The following is a 21385-nucleotide window of genomic DNA, read 5'->3' on the forward strand; positions in this document are numbered from 1 at the left end:
GCTTTTTGCTAAGTGACGGGGACACAGAAAAAGGAGGAAGACAGTCCCGGGCCTAAGAAACTCACTTCTCATGGGGAGATAGCATTCAGGAAGCCATGTCCAGGCAAGGAATTAAAAGCCATCAAAAAGGTTTCTCGTGGAACAAGTCTTGCTCGAGCCTCCATTGGTATATGGATTATGGGCTAGTGACTTTTGCCTTTTCTTTCCTTCTTCGCTTCTAACAGATGTCAAAGGGGCAGCAACGGCCCGAGGGACCATGGTCCTCCCGACTTACCAGGCTGCCCGCAGGCAGCGTTGGATTCTCTTAGCAGATTTGAAAGGGTAGAAGGGTCAGTGGGCTATGATTCAAGCAGTAGGAGATGGGAAGGGATGAAAAGAGACCTTAGGAGGTTGGAAGGGAGCTGGAGATTCCATGGGGTGTACACATATATGTATGTCTAATGGAGCTGGGAGGGTCCTTGGAACAGGGGGTGTCAGGGCTGGGAGGGGGCTTAGAACAGGGGGTGTCAGGGCTGGGAGGGAGCTCAGAACAGGGGGTGTCAGGGCTGGGAGGGAGCTTAGAACAGGGGATGTCAGGGCTGGGAGGGAGCTCAGAACAGGGGGTGTCAGGGCTGGGAGGGAGCTTAGAACAGGGGATGTCAGGGCTGGGAGGGTCCTTGGAACAGGGGGTGTCAAGGCTGGAAGGACCTTTCAACAACACAAAATGTTAGACATGGAAACATACTACAGATCTTGCTGGTTCCCTTGTCTTTGTGTTAGGAAAACTTAGGCCCAGAGAAGGGACTTACCCATGATCCCACTTACCCAAGATGGCAAAACTGGAATTGTCCTCCAGCTTTCTAGATTTGGAGTTTAATCTTTCTGTTGTACCACATTGTCAGAGCCAGATTAATTCTAGAGCCTCCCCTGTGTTAATTATTTCTCATTTATCCTATTGTTTGTTTGTATGTCGTCTCCCTCTTAGACTGAGAGCTCCTTAAGGGTTTTTGCCTTTCTTTGAATCCCCAGAACTCAGCACAGAGCCTGATAAATGGTAGGCGTTCAATAAATGTTTATTGACTGACTGTGAGATTGTAGGAAGCTTTGAATGCCAAACTAAAGAATTTTCCCTTTGGGGGGGACAGTGTTGGATGTGACTGATGAAGGTTTCTTTTCTTTTTCTTGCTGAGGCAATTGAGGTTAAGTGACTTGCCCAGGGTCACACAGCTAGAAAGTGTTAAGTGTCTGAGGCTAGATTTGAACTCAGGTCCTCCTGATTTAAGGGCTGGTGCTCTATCCACTGCGCCACCTAGTTGCCCCTGATTTTTGTTTTGTTTTTTTTTTTTTAATTAAAGCTTTTTAATTTTCAAAACAAGCATGGATAATCTTTCACCATTGACCCTTGCAAAACCTTGTTCCAAATTTTCCCTCCCTTTTCCCATCCCCTCCCTTAGACAGCAAGTCATCCAGTATATGTTAAACATGGTAAAATGTAAATGTTAAATCCAATATATGCACATATATTTATACAATTATCTTGAAAAATCAGGTCAACAAGGAAAAAATGAGAAAGCAAAAAAAAAGCAAACAAATCCACAATAAAAGAGTGGAAATGCTCTGTTGTGATCCACACTCCGCTCCCACAATCCTCTCGGGCTCTCTGATGAAGGTTTCTTACTTAGAGGTAACCTGGACGGAGTCGAGCTTTAGGGAGATTCTCCCGGTTCTGGGAGGCGCCGGCTGGGAGCTCCGGCCCGGGCCGGGCTGCCAGTGGATGGAGGGGAGGGGGCCTGTAATCCTTTGCAAACACCTCAGCGGAGACTCTCTTATCTCCGCGGCTATTTCAAGATCTGCAGATGCCCTTTCTTCCCTGGCCCCAGAAGCAGCCGGGCTCTCAGCGAGGAGTGTTGGATTTCAGGAAAATCCTTCGTCACCGACCCATTAACCAAGGGCCTTTCTTCCCTCTGGCGCCTGGACCGAGCCGGCCTCCATCCCGAGCCCAGCCTGAGCCTCTTTTTTAGGGCTGCCAAAATATTGCCTTTGGGCCGAAAAGGCCGAAACTCACTTTCCTATGAACACCTAATTTGGGGAGGGGTGTTAATAACTCATGTCTAATAGAGCCCTTTAAAGGTTCTTTCCTTGGCAAACTCCCAAGCAGGTGGGAGCGCCAGCATGATTTCTCCCATTTTTCAGATGTTAAAACTGAAGCCCAGAGAGGGAAAACGCGGTGCCCGTCCAAGGTCAGAGAGCCCATTGATGTTTAAGTCAGGACTCTGGGGCAGTGACATCAGTAGCATTGGAGACATAGAAGCTCTGGGGTGACCCTTGAACCCCCAAGCCCCCTGCCCCACCCCCACCCCAACAGGGTCCCCAGCTCAGCAGGGGAGCAAGCTGCCCCTCCCTGCCAGACCTTCCTTCCCTCAGAGGACCCCTAACCTATCCCGCTTCCCCCCGGGGCTCTGGTCTCCCCAAGCAGCATCCTTTGATCTCTCCTAAAAGCCGACCCAGCCCCTCGGTGGAGGTCTGCGTTTTTTAACGATGACCCCCCCACCTCGACATCCCCACTTCTCCTCCTTCCCCGGGGCTGCCAACTTCCAACCACAATAGTGACTTTGTGCTTCTGCGGTTCCTTTTTGTGTATAAATAAAATATTGTGGACATCCCTCCGCCACTCCAGCCACTCCCCCAGAATTTAAAAAAAATCATTCTCCTTGGAAGAATAAAAGAATAAAAGGAAAGTCCAATTAAACCGAGAAAAATAAACAAGAGGTAACCTTGAGGGGTTGGGGGGAGTTTGGCTGATACATCATTTTTGAGCCCCGTCTCTCCTATTTCTCCCAGTATTTATCACCTAGTTATAACACCTCCTCGGAGCAATGGCCCCGAGTTCAAATCCAACATCGGATCCTTAACACTTCCTAATTGTGTGACTTTGGGCAAGTCACTTAACCCCAATTGCCCGACAAAAATAAAGAATCTATTTTTTAAAGTGTTCAGCCATTATTCTGACAACTGATATTTCCTTGATGTTACTGATGAATATTTACTGTCAATTAATCATAAAATGGAAATTAGTAAAGCACTAAGCACAGATCTAGTGTTTAAGAAATGTTTATTCTCTTTAAAGGGAAATTCATTAGGAAGATTTTAAAAATTATTATTACTTTGACCTTGTCAGTTGGGTCCTGAGGTAGAAGCGGAAGAGCCTGGTCGGGGGCTAGGAAGGGACTGACATCGAGGTGAGAATCATTAAAGGCGTTAGATTAGAGTACAGGCCATTTGATTATAAAATAATCCCTCTTTTTGTTTCTCCAGTCCTTAGCCCGGAGCCTGGCACATAGTAGGTGCTCAATAAATGTTTGTGGATGGCTTGATATAAAGCAGAGAAGCAAACCACATAAGGCAGTCCAGCAATTTAAACCTGAAGCATTAGACCATCTCCTTTTTATATTTGTATATAACATATTATATATAATATATAATTATAGCAAATTAAACACACACACACTCACACAAACACACTCACACACACTCACACCAACGCTCACAGACACACACACACACACACAGACACACACACACACACACACACACACACACACACACTCCACCTCCCAAAAAAAGAAATGGAAAACCAAGAGACGGAGCTCAAAGGGTATCGCCCAACACTTCGATGCCGTCAGATCCTGTCCCTGATGGTTGGGAGCTTGCAACCGGCCAAATCATTCCTTCCTCTTCTCCCTCCAAACCACAGGGCCAGACCACGGTTCTAACGCTCATCCCCAGAAGACAATCCTCCTGCCGACCTCCGGCCTCACTTTCCACCCTATTAGACGCTTCCAGCTTGAAATCTCAAAGACCTTTTCAACTCAGACTGAATTCATTCTCTTTCCCCCAAATCTTCCCCATTACCATCCCCTCGGTCTCATCGTCAGCTCCTAAGTCCCTCTCGTCCAAGACTTACTCTCGCGTCAAATACTGTTGTTTTCCGTGTTCATAATCTCTAGAAGAAGCTCTCTTCTCTCCTGAGACCTGTGCGCCCCCGCCCCAGGGCAGACCCCCATCCCCTCCCTCTTGCAGGTGGAAGGTCTGCCCTTCTCTTCTCTCCCCATTCCAGTCCATTCAGCCACCTACAGGTCTGACCGTGTCACCCTCACTCAATAATCTCCACTGGCTCCCTCTGAGCTCCAGAATCAAGTCCAAAATCCTCTGCTTGTCTTTTCAGGTCCTTCATCACCCAGCCCATTCTTCTCCCTTATCCTCCTCCTGATCCCTGGCATTCTCACTGGCTGCCCCTCTGCCTAAAACCGGCTCCCTCCCCGTCCCCTCCTGGGAATCCTTTGAGTCTCCATTAAATCCCATCTTCCACCCAAAGCCTCCTTAATCTTATTCTATTTATCCTGAACAAAGCTCACTTTGTTTACTTGGGGTCTCCCCCATCAGACTGTGGTTCCTGGAGGGTAGGGAAGCCACTGGGGTTTTGCCTTTCTTTCCCAGAACTTAGCACAGAGCCTACGTGTCCCAGGTGTTTGAAAAGAGCCAACTGAGGCTACTGTGCTGGACTGGTCTGTCAAACAGAGATATTAGCACCCCCTGACCGAGGCTATCAGGGTCGTCTGGATTCTGGATCCACTTTGCCACTGACAGCTGGATCTCTTTTTAACAAAGGAGGATGAGGATCTCTGACGAGAGCCGAGTCGAGACCGAGTCGAGAATGGAAATTTCAGGGGAAAAGATCTGAAGAGGGAGGAAGTCGATTAAAAAAAAAAAAAAGCAGCGACTGAATAGGTCGCTCTCTTCTGCTTGTCCAAACATTAGGAACTCAGCTAGCAAAATATTTACCATTTCTCTGCTAGCAAATGTTTCAGTCGTGAAGTACGACCTTGTTTGGTTAGGAAAAAACCAGGAGCCCGAGAGATGACATGCAATGGTTCATCCATTATTTTTCCCGGCTCATGTTAAAAAACATGACGTCTTCCTTCACCACCTCATATGGTATGGAGTCGGGAGTCGGGGGGAGGGGGGAACCAGTTGTAGAGAGCTGATTGTTAAATCTCCAATGTGAGGAGTTCTACCTTGGAAACGGGCAAACACCATAAATCAGGGCTCGCTTTGTTGTTTTGTTGATTGTCAGCTTAAGAAAGTGAGGGAGAGAATGTTAAAAATGCAGATTAATTTTAAAATTCTCTCTTGTGTACTTTTTCCTTTTTCTGGAGAGCCAGTTGTTAAGCACTGGCCGTGGCTCTGCTTTGAGGACCGGCCCCTGGGAATTGTAGCTGGGCCAGTGAAAGGCCCCAATCCGGCTAGAAAGGCATCAGATATGGCCACTGTGGGCCCGAGGACCAGCCCAGCTAGGGTCCGAGAGGCTCGTTCCCAGGTTGGCCCTGTGGAGATGAAGTTCTTGGATGCAGAACTCGATGTCTTTCTACTCAGTCACAGTCCTGGATAAGGAATACGGAAACAGTTAACATGAAGCGTAGTAGGGCTCTGCAGGCGCTTAGTAGTAGTTGGGTAGTTCTTGGACCAACTTCAGTGTGGACCTTTGTTAAAAAGGTATTACAGGGGCAGCTGGGTGGGTGCAGTGGGTAGAGCACCAGCCCAGAAGTCAGGAGGGCCCAAGTTCAAATCTGGTCTCAGATATTTAACGTTTCCTGGCTGTGTGACCCTGGGCAAGTCACTTAACCCCAATTGCCTCAGCAAAAAAAAAAAAAAAAACCAAACTAATAAATGAATGAATAAATAAATGTATGGCAGCTTCAGTGTACATGAGGAATATGTACAATCTCAAAATATAGGAGCAAGCTGAGAAGTATCATTAAACATTTCTGGTTTTTGAGTAGAGGTCAAGGGGGTGGAGGGGGCCCAGCTTTGTTTTTTCTTCAGTATAATGAGGCAGTTGGACCGATACTCTACGAAGGCTCCTCCCTGCTCTGAGGGATTCTGGGATTTACCAGTCCATTTTGGACTGAACATAAATGAACTCGAATGTTCAGAAACAATTTCCCCGACGGAGAGTTTCCAAATGCTTGTGTGTTGAGCTAGAACGTTCCTTTCTGTTGGTTTTTCCAAGCCAGATCATTGACCCGTTTTGCCTCCAAATTAAACCAGGCTCTGGTGAGTAAGGGAGAGGGGGAAAAAACACGTTTGATGCAACTCAGCCTCCCCCACCCAGAGCGGATCAGCTTTCAGCCTCTGGGCCTGTGTGACGGGGCAGCCGGTCCGTGGTGAGCTGGCAGGTCAGACCACTCGGAGACTGCTCAGTGTGGGGGCCCCCCAAGCTCCTGGTGAGGGAGAGGATCAGGGCCAAGGGGCGAGGGCAGCAGCAACCCCTGCCTGCTCTTCGTGTCGGGTGGGGGGGAGGGGGACTGGGCCAGAGCAGCCTGGAAGAACACCCGGCTGGGAGCCGGGAGGCCGCGGCTGCCGGCTTTTTGTCCCTTTCCCTCTCTAGGTCTTGCTCATCTCCTTCGAAAGGAGGAGGGGTGCACCATGAGCTTCCCTGCCCCTCCCGGCTCAAAATCGCTCATCCTCAGCTGACAAAGGATGCTCCTAAAGCCTGGACCTTTCTGCTGCGCCAGCCTCCGGTTGTATAAGTGTTAACATATATAGAAATATATATAGGTGTGTGTGCATCTGTGTACGTGTGTATGTTGTACCATACATACATACATATGCACTGTACATTTGTGTGTGTATATATTATATATGTGCATGTGTATTTATTATAGGGCCTTCTCTAAACACACATAGACATACATGCTAAGTATGTATAATATATACACCTACATACACATGGTATACACATAATATACATAATATGTACTATGAACTATATAATAATATAAATGAAATATATATTTACTATGTAAGCATGTTTTATATATATGTGGTATGTGTATATATCTATGTTCTGTACACATATAATAGTGTGCATATATCTATGTACAATCAATATATCTATGTGTGTATGTATTATATACAGTGTATATAATACATATACACTTATAGATATATTGACTTATTATGTATATGTATATGATATCGCTCAAGATATGGGTGTGGAGACAGGAAGACCTGAATTCAAATCCTAACTGTGTGACTTTAGCCAAATGGGCTAACCTCCGTCTGCCTCGTTTTCCTCATCTGTAGAATGGGGATAATAAAGCACCCACTTCCCAGAGTCGTGTCGAAGTTCAAATGAGACATGGATCAAGTGTTTTGTAAAACCTTAATGGATTATATAAATGCAAGCTATTGTTATTCTTATTTTAATAATTAGGTGAGGAAAAAGTCTTTGATCAGGTTGGAAGGAGTGAAGGCCATTAAATGAAATTGGATGACACCATGGAGGAAATGTTTTGGGATTGGCTGAAGAAACAGTATGGATTTCTATAAAAGAGAAGGCCAGTTTGGAGATCAGAATCCGGTGTCAAGGTCCTGAGAAGAAATTGCTTGGGAGAAACTGGGTCTTCTTCCCGTGACCAGAAGATGCGAGAGTCAGAGTTGGGTTTGTAGTTAAAGGGCTCTCACACGAAGTGGTTATTCAGTTGTGTCCAGCTCTTTGTGGCCCCCTTTAGGTTTTCTTGGCAGAGATAATGGAATGGTTTGCTATTTCCTTCTCCAGACCATTTTACAGATGAGGAAACTGAGGTACATGGGGGTAAAGTGACTTGCCCAGGATCACACAGCTAGTAGAGGTCTGAGGCCAGTTTTGAACTCAGGAAGATATCTTCCTGACTCTAGGAAAGGAAGGAAGGAAGGAAGGAAAGAAGGAAGGAAGGAAGGGGGAGGGGAAGGAGGGAAGAAGGGAGGAAACTAGAAAGAAGGAAAAGAAAAGATATAGCAGAAGAGAAAGAGAGGGAACCAAAAGACGGAGGGGAAAGGAGATGAGGAAGGAAGCATCAACAAAGCCTTTCTGGAGAAAAAATAGAAACTAACAACAGCCAGATGAAAAATGTTCCAAATCCCTCACAACAAGAGAGAAATGTCCAATTAAAGCAACTCTAAGCACCTCGAGCCCAACAGATCAGCAGTGATGACAAAAAAAGAAAACTGAGAATTGCTGGAGGAGCTGTAAGAAAAAGGCGCGTTCACCAGTTGTTGGAGGAGCTACAAATCATTGGGCTGCCCTGGAAAGCTATTTGGAACGCTCCTCAGAATCACTAAACTCTGCTAATCCTGTGAAACCAAGACTACCGCCACAGGTCCATACTCAGCAGCTACAAAGTACAGTGACCGAAGTCAGGAAGGCCTGAGATTAAATTCTGCCTCAGTTTCCTAATCTATAAAATAGGAACAATAATATTCTTAGCAGAGTTCTTGTGATTATAAACCCTAACACACTATACAAATGTTGTATTATTATTGTTTTGCTATAAAGAAATCAAAGAAAGAAAGGCTCTCTATGCATAAAAAAATAGCCTTTTTTTGTCACAATAAAGAGCTGGAAACTAATGAAGATGTCCATCAATTAGAGAACGGCTGAGCAAATGGTCTGTGACTGTGATAGAATAATGTGCTATAAGATAGTTTCAGAAAAACCTGAGATGGTTTCTACAAACTAATGCAAAATGAAGTGAGCAGAATCAGCAGAGCAATTTCTATGATAACCATAACATTTTCTTTTCTTCAAAAAATGTTTTCATGAAAGCTTTTTATTTTCAAAATATACGCAAAGATAGTTTTCAACATTCACCCTCGCAAAACCTTGTGTTCCAAGTTTTCCTCCTTCCCTTCCCTTTCTCCTAGATAGCAAATAATCCAATAGATGTTAACCATGTGTAATTCTTCTAAACATATTTCCACAAATATCACGCTGCCCAAGAAAAATCAGATCAAAAGGGAAAAAACGAGAAAGAAAAAAAAAGCAAGCAAATAAATAGCAAAAGGAGGTGAAAATACTATGTTTGATCAACACTCAGTCCCCATAGTTCTCTCTCTGGATGCAGACGGTTCTCTCGGTCACAAGTCTATTGGAATTGCCTTGAATCACCTCATTGTTGAAAAGAGCCACGTCCATCACAGTGACCACCATATTTTCAAGGAAAACAATTGTAAAGATTTAATGATGTTGTTCAGTGCATCATCCGATCACAATTCTAGAAGCCAGGTAATGACATGGGTCTCTAATCCCTCGGCAGAGAAGTAGTGGTGCAGAGCAAGACAGACATTTTTACACATGTTCAATATGTAAATTTGTTTTGCTCGACTATCTTGTTTGTTATAAGGGAAGACTTTTTTTTTTAAGGGGGAGAAGGAGAATTTGGGCAAATGGTGAGATACCCCCCAAAAAAAGAAAAGAAAGAATAAAGCATTATAAAAAGTTTTTTTATCATTAGCCATCATCATGACTTTATTTTTTAAATTTTTCAATAGTATTTTATTTTTCCAAATACATGTAAAGATAGTTTTTGTAAGACTTTGTATTCCAAATTTTTCTTCTTCCCTTCCTACCTCCCCTTTCCTCAAGACAGGAAGTAATCTGATATAGGTTATAGATTATATAAGTTAAATAAATGCAAGAATAAAACATTTTTAAGCACTGTGTGTGAGGACAAACAGAAAAAGTGCTTTGGAACTAATGTATTAGATAGATGGATGGATGAATGGATGGATAGATAGATAGATAGATACTTAAATAAACCAAGCTATAGCTAATAGAAATTTGAGGGTGTGTATGCATTCCTCTTTTTTCTCTTTTTTTCTATAAATGCATGTGATCATGTTTATCAAGTTAAGAATAACAAAAAACACTAAAATCCCGAATTTAAAAAAAAAAGGCTTTCTAGAGGAAAAGACATTTGGAATGAGCCTTGAAGATTAGAATTAGAAAGATAGAACTAGTGGTGGAGAGTGAGAAGGGCTGAGTGTTTCAGGAAGAAGAAGAATATGAAGAAATTCTAAGAACTGAGTGTGTCTGAGGAAGAGTAGCGCATTCATTCACTTACTTACTCATGCATTCATTCATTCATTTATTCATGCATTCATTTACTCACTCACTCACTTACTCATGCATTCTTTCACTCCCTTATTCATGCATTCACTTACTCCCTTATTCCTGCATTCACTCACTCACTCATTTATTCATGCATTCACTCACTCCCTTATTCCTGCATTTACTCACTCATTCACTCACTTATTCATGCATTCACTCACTCCCTTATTCCTGCATTCACTCACGCCCTTATTCTTATATTCACTCACTCCCTTATTCCTACATTCACTCACTCCCTTATTCCTGCATTCACTCACTCCCTTATTCCTGCATTCACTCACTCACTTATTCATGCATTCATTCACTCCCTTATTCATGCATTTAAGTCATCTCTGACACACACACCAATACCTTCCTAATGCCTCCAGCAATTTTCCAAGACTTTAAATTGACCCCCAAGTGCTAATCTGTATTGGCAGAAGGAGTTTCCATACTGGGAGTTTCTCGTGCCTGTGAAATCACAGATCTGGCCCTGGGGGGAAAGAGAAAGAGAAAGAGAGACATGTAGAAGTCCACAGTAAAATGAAGTACATAGAATAGATTTCCAGGAAGCATAATTTCCTTGGAAGCAGAAGTGGAAGTGATGGATAGGAGGGAATTCCCCTCATAATTCCCTTTTTCCTCAATTAGACTATTTCATGAGCTGATCTTTCCCTATGGCCATCATTCTGGGAATGGGTTCTCTGCATGAGCCAGGATGGTATTGGGAGGATGTCTTTCCAGCTTGGTGGGTCTTGGAAGAAGCATAGACAGGCAGGGTGGCCCCCAGACTGGGAGGAGACATGCAGGAGGGCTGCAGGAAAATCTATGGAAAAATAATGGTGACCTCTCCTGCAGCCTCAACCACAGACTCCAGACTGCCAAGACAACCTTTGACCCCTCCAGCAGCTGCCAAGACATCTCCCAGACATTTTCAGGAACCCCAACATTTTTACTCAAAAGTAAGATTACAAAAGAGGGGGAAAAGCCCCTTTTCCTAATTCTGAGGCTTGATTTCTGACTCCCTGGTGACTGATCCATTGGCTTGACCCACTGACCATCCTTGTAGAGGTCCTGTCTGCTTATCAGAACCTGTGAGAAGGCCGTGCGTATAGTGAAAAGCGTTAACTCCGGTGTCTTGAGTTCAAATCTCTTCCCTGATGCGTATGTGATCTTGAAAAGTGCCTCATTTCCTTATCTGTAACAGGGTTTGTTCAATTTTTTCCACTCCCGATCCCTTTTTTGCCTGAGAAATTTTTAAGTGATCCTTGGTATATATGTACATAAAATAGGTATACGAATCAAACATTTACTGATAATAAATCATAATTTCACAACCCTCACATTCAGTTATGCAAAGCCACGTGGGGTTACAACCTACAATATAAGAACATTTGGTCTAGATTCCAATAGACTTGTGATGGAAAGTGCCATCCACATCTAGAGAAAGAACTATGGAGACTTAATGTGGATTGAAACAGACTATTTTCTTTTTTTGTTTGTTTGTTTTTTCTTTCTCGCGGTTTTTCCATTTTTCCTGTTTCTTCTTTCACAACAGGACCAGTATGGAAATACGTTTAATGTGGGTGTACATGTATAACTTACATGTATAACCTACGTCAGCTTGCTCACTGTCTTGGGGAAGGAAGAGAGAGAGAGAGAGAGAGAGAGAGAGAGAGAGAGAGAGAGAGAGAGAGAGAGAGAGAGAGAGAGATTTGGAACTCAAATCTTATAAAAACAAATGTTGAAAACTATTTTACATGTAATTGGAGGAAAATACAATTAAGGATAAAAGAAGAAGCTTTAGGTTATAAAAGGAGCTGGCTGGGCTAGCTGAGAACTCCTCTGGCTCAGAATCAGTCCCCAGCTGATTTCTCCATAGTTTCTCCATAGCAGACACTCCTTAAGCACGTACTGTATTCAGAGTGGTACTGGACCCAGCACTGGGACCAATCAGTCCGTCAGTCATTAAGGGCTTACTGTGTGCCACAATCACGCTGCTTGATGGGAATACAGAAAAAGCCAAAAACATGGTCCTTGTCCTCAAGAAACTTATATTTTTTATAATAGCTTTTTATTTTTCCAAATGCATGCAAAGATAATTTTCAACATTCATCCTTACAAAACCTTTCTTCCAAATTTTTCTCCCTTCCTCTCCACCTCCCCACCACAGACAGCAAGTGATCCAATATAGGGAACGTGGTCAATTGTTCTATACATATTTCCACATTTATCACGCTGCACAAGAAAAAATCAAATCAAAAAGAAAAAAAAAATGAGAGGAAAAAAAAAAAGCAAGGAAACAACAACAAAAAAGTGAAAACATTATGTTGTGCTGCACACTCAGTTCCCACAGTTCTAGCTCTGGGTGCAGACGGCTCTCTCTGGAATTGGCCTGAATCACTTCATTGTCGAAGAGCCAGATCCATCAGAATTGATCATTGTATAATCTTGTGGTTGCCGTGTCCAGTGATCCCCTGGTCCTGCTCATTTCCCTCAGCATCAGTTCCTGTGAGTCTCTCCGGCTTCTCTGAAATTGTCCTGCTGGTCGTTTCTTACAGAACATAACAGTCCATAACATGCATATACCATAACTTATTCAGCCATTCCCCAACTGATGGGCATCCATTCAGTTTCCACTTTTTGGCCACTACGAAAAGGGCCGCCACAAACAGTTTTGCACACGGGGTCCTTTTCCCTTTTTATGATCTCTTTGGGAGACAGGCCCAGGAGGGACACTGCTGCGTCACCGGGTGTGCAGTTTGAGAGCCCCTTGGGTATAGTAAGGAACTTATGTTCTAATGGAAAGAGAGAACTATGTACAAGGACATAAAGTGAACAGACGGAAGGCAATCTCCAAGGGGGAGGCCCTAGCAAAGAGGAAAAGCGGGGAAGGGCTTCCGCAGAAAGTGGGATTGGAGCTGAGTGCTAAAGGAGTTCAGAGGGGCTCAGCTCAGCTCCTCATGGAGAGCACGGACCACCAAGGCACCAAGGCAGGTAGCAATAATACATAAAATGACATGGTGTATCAAAAAAACAGAAAGCAAAGACCACGATGCAGGTGGAGGGGGCAAGTGAGAACAAGGAGGCAACCAGGGGAACCTTCCAGGAGGGGACCTTTGGTCTGCTATTTGGGTGGGTGGGTTGATAGTTATTTAGGTGGATGGATAAATGGATGGATGGATGGATGGGTAGATAAATGGATGATGGACAGATGCGGGGGTCACTGGATGGGTGGGTTAACGAATGGATGGTTGGATGGATGGATGGGTGGTGAGTAGATAAGTGACTGAGTGGATGATAGCTGGATGGGTGGGAGTAAATGAGGAAGCTCTGTTAGGCTATTGTTAAATTGTGCAAGAAAGTGGCAATGATGGCCCAGGCTACAGTGGTGGGAAAAGAGAAGGGAGGACAGAGTGATACCCCCGATGTCACTCCTGAGTGGGAACCTTGGCCCTTTCGTCATTGCGCACCCCTGGATGTAGACACTTGGAACGCTATGGACAGCGCGCCGTGTCAGCGTCTCCCAGGTGGTCCGGAACACCAGGCCTCAGAGCTGGGAGGGGTCTCAGAGATCCGTCTGATAGCCGGACAAACCAAGGCCCGGGGTGGGCCGTCCGGTAACCGGAGGGCAGACCAGGGCTCCTTTCCAACTCATCCCAGTGTTTTCCATCACTTTGGACAGCTCTAGGAACACGGCGTTATAAGAAGCCTCTCCCAAGAGCTGAGATTAGCTTCTGCCTCAGGCCCGATGTCAGGGACAAGACCCTGTCCCCCCCACTCCTTGTCCCTTGGGGCCGCCACGGGCAGATGGATTCCAGGGCTGGCACGGACCGTGGCTCCGGCCCAGGAGACAGTTCCTGGGCTAGCAGCCTAGAGACTCTCTATTCCAAACCCTCACTTTTCAGACAGGGAGATGGAGACCTTAAGCGGGGTCAGACCTGGAAACTCTGGCCCTTGAGTTCATGGAAGAACAGTCTGGCCCCACCTGGGAGTGCTGCTCCCCCAGGAGAGGGGGCTGCCTCGCCTCCCCGCCCACACTGGCCTGGGATCTCCCACTCCCCTCGTGCTCTCTTGGGGTCCAATCCCCCCAAAAACCTTGCAGGGCACAGGGAGGCAGGGTGCAGACTTCTACTGAGAGGAGCTGAGATCCTTCCTCCCACAGGATTCCAGAAAAGTCCCAATTCCCACCCTCACCCCCCAGTTGTAGCCTTGACCTTGAAAATCAAAGAAGGAGGGCTGGAAGGGAAGACCAGGGTCGTGGAAGGCCCGAGCCCAGAGAATCGAAGGCTCCAAGATGGCAGAACCAGCATTTGGGCCGAGCTGGGACACAGGCCAGGATTCTTTCCCCCAATCACACCTGCACTTTACGGAAGGTGGGAATCGGGCCTGAAGGCCGCTAACTCAAAATCCCAAACTCTCCTTGGAATCAGAAATAAAAAACAAAGGAGAGAGACTTCCACTCCGGGTGTACTGGAAGGTCAAAGGGTGGCGGGGGCAGGACCAACCTGTCCGTCTAGTAACATTTATTAAGCACCTGCTATGTGCCAGGCACTGTGCTGAGAAGCAGACGACAGCCCCCTCCCCTCCTCAAGGAGGCAGGAGCCCCAGGCCCGGAGTCTGGAAGATCAGTCTCCCCGAGTTCCAATCTGCTGGGCAAGTCACTTAACTCTGCCTCAGTTTCCTCATCTGTAAAATGAGTTGGAGAAGGAAACCAAACCAGTCCAGTGTCTTCGCCAAGAAACAGGATCACAGAGAGTCTGACAGGAGTGAAATGACTGAACATCAAAGTCTTCGAGGAACTCATAATCCCAAGGGATGACAGTAAGTCAACAAGTAAAAACAAAGCGGCTTGGGACAAGATAAGGAGTGAGTAATCAACAGAGGGGAGGCGGAGGATTAGGGCAGGCAGGGAAAGGCTTCCTGTAGAGTTCGGAGGGAGCCGGCACTTAGCAGAAAGCCAGGGAGGTCAGGAGGTGAAGATGAAGAGACAGGACACAGGGGACAGAACAGTAGATCCCCGGCCACGGAGTATGTGGGAGGTCTGAGCCTGAGAAAGCAGACTGGAACCCGGTTATGGAGGCTTCAAATCACCAAATAAGGGATCCCAGAAGCACTAGGGAGCTACTGGAGGTAATGGAGGAGGGGCGGTGACATTATCTTCCTCGTGCTTTAGGTAGAATCGCTTTTGTGACTGATGGGAGGATGGATAAAAGTGTTCACAAATTCGTGTGTTAAATTAATTAAAGTTACACATGACTTGAAGAACCTCAGAGCAATCAATTCATGAACCAATGATTCTGGCCATCAACCGGTTATTTGATGAAACGGTGTGTTCCAGTGTGGGGTAGAGTCAGCCCTAATCCAAGGAGGAAGGTGGAGGGATGGAGCTCCCAGAAGACCTTTGGTCTGGGATGCTGAAGAAGAGAATCCTGGGTAGGAAGTTGGGTTACCCTCAGGGACCCTGGAGGTCCTGTCCATTTTAGAGAACCTAGAACTGCAGGATTATACACACACACACACACACACACACACACACACACACAAACATACAATGTGTTTTTTAAATATATACGTGTGTAGCTGTACATATATACTTATACCCATATCTATAAATAGAGGTATATATACATATATTTCTTTCAACACTTATTTCCAGGTTCCCTACTCTGACACAGACCCCTTCTGTGCCTTAGATAATGTTCCAATGACTTTTTAAAAAATTTAATCTTTTCAAGGAAAAAAATAGATAATTTTTCTTTCTTCCCCCATTCCTTTTCCCCTGGGGAAAAAGAAATGTGTGTACGTGGGGGGGAACCTTTGTAATAAATATGCATTGTCCAGCAAAATAAATGCCCACTCTGGCGGTGTCCAAAAAGAAAAGTCTTAATCTGCGAATCTCGTTCGGGGGAGGACGCGTTCTTCACCGGTAGTCTCTTGGAGTTATGGCGGGTCACGGCAGAGTTCAGAGTTTGTAAGTCTTTCAAAGATGTTTACGATGTTTTTATTACCTGAATTATTCTCCTGGCTCTGCTCCTTTTAGTTCCTACGGTCGTGGAAGACTGCCCAGTTTTCTCTGAAACCATCCTCTTCCTCACCGTTGGTGTTCCTTCACAATCACAAAGCACAACTTGCCGGGTCATTCCCCAGTGGATGGACGCCCACTTGGTTTACAATTCTTTGCTGCGACAAAAAGAGCTGCTGTAAATATTTGGGTCCACATGGCTTCTTTTCTTTTCTTTGATCTTTCGGGCCAAGGAGCGGCGTTTCTGGGTCAAAGGGCATACACAATCGGGCGGTCTTCTGGGAAGGGTTCCAAATTTTTCCCCAGGACGACGAGACAGCTTACAGCTCGTCCAATAGTGCGATAATAATATGGCCATTTTCCCACAACCCCTCCGATATTTGTCATTTTCCCTTTTTGTCGGCCCGCCATGCTGAGGATCCGAATGACTCCTTACACAGCCCCCAGCCCAAATTTCATTCCCCGTTGGTCAGCCTTTCGGTAATGATCGGGGTGGTCCTTGGAGAGAGGAGTCAAAGCCAGCTGTCAATCAACTCTCAAAGGCTTTCCAGCTTGGGTTTGATATTCACAGTCACCTTTCTGGCCCCCGGGGAGAGTGGACAATGACTTCAGCCGGGACATCAGTCCATTGACAAATATTATTAGAAGCTGGAAAGCTGCACTTGGAGTCAGGAAATCTGGGTTCTTAGCGGGGTGACCCTGTGACGCTGGGCTCCAGATCTCAGGCTCCTCATGTGTAAAATATTGGGTGGCCTAAGTCCCTTCCAACTTCAAACCTAGAACTAGTCATTAAGCTCCTACTGTGCGCTAGGCACTGGGATGGCTACTGGGGACACAAAAAACGAAAACCGGGTCCTGCCTTCAAGGAGATCTGAGTATATCATCACTCTGTGAAAGTGCAAAATAAAAAGAAAGACAGAATAAAAGAATTGGAGGGAGGAGGGCAGGAGGGTATAATACTTAGGGGGATGAGGACTGGAACTGAGGAGTGAAGGAAGCTGGGAATTCTAAAAAATGGACTTGAGACAAGGGCCCTTTCCACTGAGAGTTAGGGTTCCCACAGTCCAGAAGGTAGAGCTAGCAGGTTCTTCTAAAAATCCTCCCAAGGATGAAAGAGAGAACTGGCGAGACTTACGTAAACTGATGCTAAGTGAAAGGAGCAGAACCAGGAGATCATTATGTACCTCAACAATGATACTATATGAGGATGTTTTCTGATGGAAGTGGATTTCTTTGACAAAGAGAAGATCTAACTCGGTTTCAATTGATCAAGGATGGACAGAAGCAGCTACACCCAAAGAAAGAGCACTGGGAAATGAATAGAAACTGCTTGCATTTTTTTTTCTTCCCAGGTTATTTCTACTTTCTGAATCCAATTCTCCCTGTGCAACAAGAGAACTGTTTGGTTCTGCACACGTAGATTGTATCCAGGATATACTGTAACTTATTCAACATGTAAAGGACTGCTTGCCATCTGGGGGAGGGGGTGGAGGGAGGGAGGGGAAAAATCGGAACAGAAGTGAATGCAAGGGATAATGCTGTAAAAAAATTACCCTGGCAGGGGTTCTGGCAATAAAAAGTTATTAAAAAAAAAAGATTAAAAAAATCCTCCCAAGGAAACTAAGGAAACCCAAGGGAGAAGAAGGGACGAGGATTTATGTAGCACCTACTAAGTGCCAGACACAGTTCTAAGGGCTTTTTGCAAATAGGTCGTTTGATCCTCACCACAACCCAGCTGAGGAAACTGAGTCAGAGTGAGGGTAAATGATTGTCCACAGTCACACAGCTGGTCTGCTGGGCCACCAGCTGCCAAAGGAAGGAGGCTGAATGAGAGATTGGGGGTCACAGAGGGAATCAAGGAAGAAACATCCTCTTCTGTCAAAGAAAAAAGTTAGACTATGCTAGAGGGGAAGGGGGAAGAGAAGAGACCATTTCCTAGACACCCCGGTCACCCCATTTGGCTCCCAAGGGATGGGCAAGATCCTGTCTTAATGCTTTCGGGAACTCCCTGAACCACGGTGGAAAAACCCATAAACCAGGAGTCAACAAACCTGATTTCAAAACTGGATTCCTGGCGGCGCGGCCCTCACTGCCGCGGCCCTTTGTCTCCCTACGATCTGGAACAAGGGCCGCGGCGCAGGAAGGCGCCTGTTTGTGAGGCTCGGGCGTCTCCCGGGGCCCCAGAGGGATTTGGGATGCTCGGGCTCCTGGGGTCAGAGGGCAGATGGAGTCCCAGCCGTCTGTTCATCACATACAGAGCGAAGAAGGGTGGGGAGGGAAGAGGAGAAGCGCTGAGGTAATAACAGGCTCAGCCCTGACTGGGATGGGACCAGGTGAGCCGGAGGGCCTGGGCTGAAGGACCCACCGAGAGATCAAAGAGAGCCGCTCCAGAAGGGAAACTGAGTCCGGAGCCTTTCGGGAACGAGCCCCCCCAGAGTCTGCCTTTCCCCAGTTTTCCCTTCCCAAGCCCAGCCGGTACCAGACACTGACAACAGGCTTTCATTTTGCCTGGATATTTTTGGTATCTGATTTTTGCCTCAAAGAGATCGGGGGCAGCTAGGGGGCGCTACAATGGGGAGTGTCCCAGCCCCAAAGTCAGGAGGACCTGAGTTCAAATCTGACCTCAGACACTTAACACTTCCTGGCTGTGGGACCTGGGCAAGTCACTTACCCCCAACTGCCAAAAAATTTAAAAACAATAAATAACCCCCCACCCCCCAAAAAAACCCCACAACATAAAGAGCTGTGGTGTTTGTGCCACTAACTTTTCTACTTGATAGGAATGCTATAAAACAGTCCCGGAAGTGGCCCCGGGGACCGAGGACCCTCACGCTGCTCCGGCCTAGCAGGCCCTCATTGTTACTGGCTCAGGCTCTCAGAGGCCCGTGACATCAGCAGGCGGCTGCCTCCACTGGGCACAGCGGGATGTAAGTGAGGCCCAAAGTCATCGCCGCCCTCCCTCTCCCCCAAAGCCACTGGGAGTCGGCTAAAAGGGTGACTCCGGAGAGAACGGAGCAGCACCTAGAGGGGAGCTCACACCCCAACCCAACCCGAGGGAGGGGTTCCGCTCGGCACTATCTGGACAGGAGGACTCAGAAAAGATGGAGTATCCTCTTCCCCCTGGTGCTGTGGGTAAAATGAGTCTTAGTCTCAAAGAAGGTGCCTCCAGCCCTGACATCCCCTGTTCTAAGCCCCCTCCCAGCCCTGACATCCCCTGTTCTAGGCCCCTCCCAGCCCTGACATCCCCTTGTTCTAGGCCCCTCCCAGCCCTGACATCCCCTGTTCTAGGTTCCCTCCCAGCCCTGACATCCCTTGTTCTAGGCCCCCCCCCAGCCCTGACATCCCCTGTTCTAAGCCCCCTCCCAGCCCTGACATCCCCTGTTCTAACCCCCCCACTCCAGCTCTCCCTGGGGGGGGAGGGGAATCCGTTTCCCAGCTGCCCCTGAGCGCCTTCCTGCGGGGGAGGGGAGGCCTGACAGCGCCCATTGAATCCTCATGATGTCACCTGGCCCATGGGCTTCTCATCCCTCAGGAATGCGCCTGTTGGTGTTTCCCTTGGGGGGGGTGTGAGTGATGACCCGTGGCCGGGGGTAAACAAGCCTGGTCCCATTGCGGCCCAGCCTCCCCTCGGGCGCTGGCCCCCAGCCAGCCCCGCTCCGCTGTCCGGGCTTCCTGCCACTCCTTCCCCGCAGAGCCCCGCCCCTAACGTGGGCAGCCGACTGACACCCCCTCTCCCCAGCTGGTAAACCGAGTCCAGGAAGAAGTGGACCAGAGCGTGGAAGGTCCGGCTCCTGGGCCTCAGTTTCCCCTCCAGAAAGAGGAGCTTGGACTAAATGAGTCAAAACTGCTGCCCACGGGGTGTTCCCAGTCAGGACTGAGCGAGGGCGTCCCGGTCACTCTCGTGCTCAAGAGGCTGCTGGATCTCCCTGTTGCCCCTAGAACTGAATCAAAGGCTCCGGGGCCTGCTCTGCATCCAGTCTCATCTTGGGCAAAGAAGGCTGTTTTCTCCTCTGTGAGAGGGGACGACTTCGCTGCTCCCACCGCCTCCAAATCCCTGGCCACAAACTCCTGTTTGGCTTTCAAAGCTTCCTTCAACCCCGCAGTCCCCACACCCGCACCTCATCTCCCACCTCCACACCTTTGCACGACTGCCCCCCTGCCGGGAGCGCCCTCCTTCCTCTCTCTGCCGGAACTCCTCCCTCCCTTCAGGGCTCGCCCCCCCCCCAGGTCCCCCCGGGGCCTTCTGCCGCATTACATATTTCTCCCTGCTTCTGTGGTCAGTGGGCTCTTGGCTGCCCGGCCACAGTGTCCCGAACACCGGACCCGAGAGAAGAGCCCGTGTCCGCGAGGGCTCAGGAGTCACTCGGCTCTTTGCCTTAGTTTCCTCCTCTGTCAGATTAAAGGTAGAAATTAAAGGCAAACACTCCGGTCTCTTTGCCAAGAAAACCCCAAATCCAGCCAAACATGGCTGAACAACAACATTTGAAAATGCCTTTTCCCCACTCGAATGTAAGGGCGAGAACGGCCTTCCCCTTTGTGCATCCCTCGCTGGCCAGCGCCGGTGATTGGCCAATGGACCGACCTCCCACAATGCCTTTTCTCACTTCCGCCATGTTGGATTCTCGCTTCGGGTCCCTGTCTCAGTACAGTGGGGGCCGGACCCCCGGGGTGCTCCTGACAAACACTGGGAGCCCGGCGGGTCAAGAACAACAGCCGGAGGCCACCAGTAGGGGGGTCCCAAGGGTGTCCACCATACGGGGAGGGGGTGGCAAGCTCTCCTCCCCAGACTGGGAACCTCAGCTGGAGAGGAAGTCCCGGTCTGGCAGGGAAGCGAAGGGCTTGGGGATCTCCCACCCTGCCTCACGCACTTGGTTTTGCCTCTTTGGGACTCAGTTTCCTCATCTGTAAAAAAGGAGGAGCTTGTTTTAATTGGCACGAGACCCCTCGCAGCCTTTCCCAGCCCCACCGGGACGCGGCCCTGACAGGGTTAAGGCTCTTTCCCCCCAAACCCCAGACGCTCCTGGCTCCTGCTTTGAAAGCCCCAGGATGTTTGAAGGCTGAGCAGGCTCGGATTTTCCCCAAAAAAGGTCGGCGCTGACATTTCCGAGCCCGGGCCGCTCCCAAACTGCTTGGGTCATTTCTCCAACTTTCCAAAACAGGCCTTCTCGAGGAGGCCACGGCCGAGGCCGGCAGCTGTCGGGCACACTGGAGTTTGCTTTGGCAGGGGCAGAAGCCGGGCAAAAATAGGACTCCGGACGTGATGGCCGCGGCTCTGTTAGGAGCCCAGAGAGCCCTCCGAGCGCTCCAGCCCTGCGGCCCAGAGGGGGCGCGGGGCCCTCTGGGGAGGGGCGGGCCCACGGAGCTGCTGACCCCAGGGGCTCATGGGGAGGGACCACAGAGGGTCACACTCA

The 21385-nt window shown here is 47.8% G+C and overlaps 1 pseudogene; it reads right to left on the reverse strand.

Annotated features, from left to right (window-relative positions):
* Positions 1-20587, reverse strand: part of LOC127548720 (high mobility group protein B1-like) — a 38431-nt pseudogene extending 17844 nt beyond the window's left edge.
* Between the last annotated feature and the right edge of the window lie 798 nt (positions 20588-21385).

This window comes from Antechinus flavipes, chromosome 1 (genome assembly GCF_016432865.1).
Source record: "Antechinus flavipes isolate AdamAnt ecotype Samford, QLD, Australia chromosome 1, AdamAnt_v2, whole genome shotgun sequence".
In the NCBI taxonomy this organism is placed as follows: domain Eukaryota; kingdom Metazoa; phylum Chordata; class Mammalia; order Dasyuromorphia; family Dasyuridae; genus Antechinus; species Antechinus flavipes.